Consider the following 3,274-nt stretch of genomic DNA (forward strand, 5'->3'; position numbering starts at 1 on the left):
ACCTCCTGTAGCTACAGATACTTTTGAACTGAAACCTAACACAATTCAAATGATACAGCAATTTGTTCAGTTTGATGGTTTGCAAGACGAAGATCCCAACGCTCACTTGGCAAATTTCTTAGAGTTTTGCGACACTTTTAAAATCAATGGCATTTCTGATAACGTCATTCGCCTTCGGTTGTTTCCATTTTCATTGAGGAATAAGGCTAAACAGTGGTTGAACTCGTTGCCATGGGGGTCAATCACTACTTGGGAACAAATGACCGAAAAGTTTTTATTAAAATATTTTCTGCCGGCTAAAATGGATAAATTACGAAATGATATCTCTTCTTTTGTGTAAATGGATTTAGAAACATTCTACGATGCATGGGAGAGATACAAGGACCTCTTGAAAAGATGCCCTCACCATGGGTTACCACTCTGGTTACAGGTTCAAACATTTCATAATGGCCTGAATCCTTCGACTCGACAAATGGTTGACGCTGCTGCTGGCGGAACCATCAACCATAAAACACCTGAAGATGCCTATGAATTTATAGAGGAGATGTCACTGAATAACTATTAGTGGCAAGTCATGAGGACAAAGCCAACGAAAATACCGGCGTTTATAATGTCGATTCGGTCACCATGCTCTCTAATCAGGTAGAACTCTTGAATAAGAAAATTAATGGTTTTCTTAGTTCTTCACAGGTTCACCCAGTAATACAGTGCGAAGCAAGTGGAGGTGGATCAAGCAGTTTAGAATACCTACCTTATGGCCACAACATGGAGAACGAGCAGTTAAATTACATGGGTAACAATCCTCGATCTCAAAACAATCCTTATAGCAATACTTACAATGCAGGTTGGAGGAACCACCCAAATTTTCATGGGGAGGCTAAGAAAATCAGAAACCACCACCCCCTCCAGGCTTTCAGTAACCACTGTACCAGTAGGAGAAAAACCCGAACCTTGAGGAGATGCTAACCAAATTCATCTCGGTGTCAAAAAATCATTTTTAGAATACCGAGATGGCATTCAAAAATCAACAAGCATCAATCAAGGGGATCGAACTCAGATTGGACAGCTTGCCAAGTCGATTTTCGAACGACCACAAGGTAGCCTGCCAAGCAACACTGAATCTAACCCAAGGGAGCAACTCAACGCGATTGCCATTCAAGATAAGGAAGGGTTAGTTCCAAACAACCAAGGCCAGAAACGGTGGTAAGCAAAGGTAAGAATGAGGTAGGCCAAAATGACCCAAAGTCGGTGAGTACAAAATATAAACCTCATATGCCATACCCCAATGCGACAAGGAAAGACCGATTAGACGAAAAATTTGGTAAATTCCTTAAACTTTTAAAGAAACTACATATTAACTTACCGTTTATTGAAGCCCTTTCGCAGATGCCAAACGCAGTCAAGTTTTTAAAGGAGCTTTTAACAAATAAATGAAAGCTGGATGAGGCGTCGCATCTGGAGTTGAATGCAGTTTGCTCAGCCATATTATAGAATAAGCTACCCAACAAATTGAAGGATCTAGGGAGTTTTACGATTCCTTGTTTAATTGGTAGTTTAGATGTCCATAATGCATTGGCTGACTTAGGGGCAAGCATTAATGTTATGCCTTATAAAATGTTTAAACAGCTAGGTCTTGGGAAACCCAAACAAACAAGGATGAGCATTCAATTGGCTGATAAAACCATTAGATTTCCTAGGGGTATCATTGAAGATGTTCTTGTTAAGATCGATAAATTTATATACCCAGTAAACTTTGTTGTTCTAGACATAGAAGAGCATAATAATGCACCTTTAATTCTAGGACGACCCTTTTTAGTGACTGCTAGAACCATTATTGATATTGGTACAGGTGAACTCACACTTCGTGTGGGAGACGAAACAATCACCCTTCAAGCTTGTAATTCGAGTAACACATCAAAAATTGAAGGTGGTTGTATAAATCATTCTACTAGTACTGATCTAAAACCCTCTATGCAGGAAACAGTTTCGAAGAACACATATGAGCCGTGTTCAAACAATAACAAATGACTTATCTTTGAAGAACGAAGGCTACAAATCGAGGAGCTAGATGAATGGTGGACACAGAAATCGAGAACACCCGATAAACCAAAATCGAGCCAGGACAAGCTCAATACCTCACCAAATCAACTTGGGGTTGGAGAAAAAGTACTACTAGATGCAGCAGATCCTCGCATTGCCACTCCTAAACCTAGTGAAGAAATTCCTCTTACGGTACTCAGCACTTTCCCATATGGTATAGTTGAGGTAAGTCATCCCAAATTCGGCTCATTTAAGGTAAACAATACCTGTCTTAAACCTTTTGTTGATAAAGTTGATAGTAGGGATGAGGAGTGTAAACTCCTCGCACCACATTGACCATGCAGAAGAGAGGTAAGTCGAGCTTAGACTATAAATAAGTGCTTCTTGGGAGGCAACCTGAGCACTAACAGTGTTAATTTCTTTAAATTTTAGTTTTTAACATCTAAAATACAAACCGAATCATGGAGCGCAGGCTTGCTAAAGACCACACGGCCAGGCACACGGGTGTGCATTAGGTTGTGTGAAAACAGGGCAAGATTTTTTCCCAACACGGGATGCGATAAATTTGCCACGACTGTGCGATATGGCCTTGGGCGAAATGACCAAAACAACACGGGCACAGGACACGCCCGTGCCTCGAAACCGTGGTTGAAACTGAGAATGTAACACGGGCGTACGACACACCCGTGCCATCCACCCGTAGTCGACACGGTCAAAACCAACACAGGCATAGACCTATGTACACAGGCGTGGGAGAAGCAAACGAAATAAGACACAACCGTACAACCCGACAGTGTTGACCTACACGCCCAAAGAACACGGGTGTAGGCCAAATGTTAGATGCCCCCAAATTCAAAATTCGCTAAACACACGGGTAAAAATTAGGCCACAGGTATGTTCCATGATGTGTGCCCCAAAATCTATATAAACCCCTCACTATTCATCATCTCTCTCCCCAAAAATCCCTAACCCTAGCCGCTGCAACTTCACACGCCTTACCCTCACGCCCGTGCGCCGCCTACAACACTGATTCTGACGCCCCAAGCTTCTTCCTTTTGCGTTTGTTTACTCTTTTCTCTCTATTTTTTTAAATATGTTGGTTATTTCATGATTTCTCTACTCTATTGAACTATTTTGAATGAATATTCACAGTTAGAATATTAAAATACTCATGCTTGTTTAAATTTTTGTCATTTTAGTTACTACATTATGCTATACTCTATCATTTTTCCTT

The 3,274-nt window shown here is 41.0% G+C and overlaps 1 non-coding gene across 1 annotated transcript; it reads right to left on the bottom strand.

Annotated features, from left to right (window-relative positions):
- Nucleotides 1–307: 307 nt before the first annotated feature.
- Nucleotides 308–414, bottom strand: LOC121207350 (small nucleolar RNA R71). Its single transcript, XR_005902441.1, has one exon. It is a non-coding gene; the product is annotated as a small nucleolar RNA R71 (small nucleolar RNA).
- Nucleotides 415–3,274: the final 2,860 nt, after the last annotated feature.

This window comes from Gossypium hirsutum, chromosome A09, assembly GCF_007990345.1.
Source record: "Gossypium hirsutum isolate 1008001.06 chromosome A09, Gossypium_hirsutum_v2.1, whole genome shotgun sequence".
NCBI classification, from domain to species: Eukaryota; Viridiplantae; Streptophyta; class Magnoliopsida; order Malvales; family Malvaceae; genus Gossypium; species Gossypium hirsutum.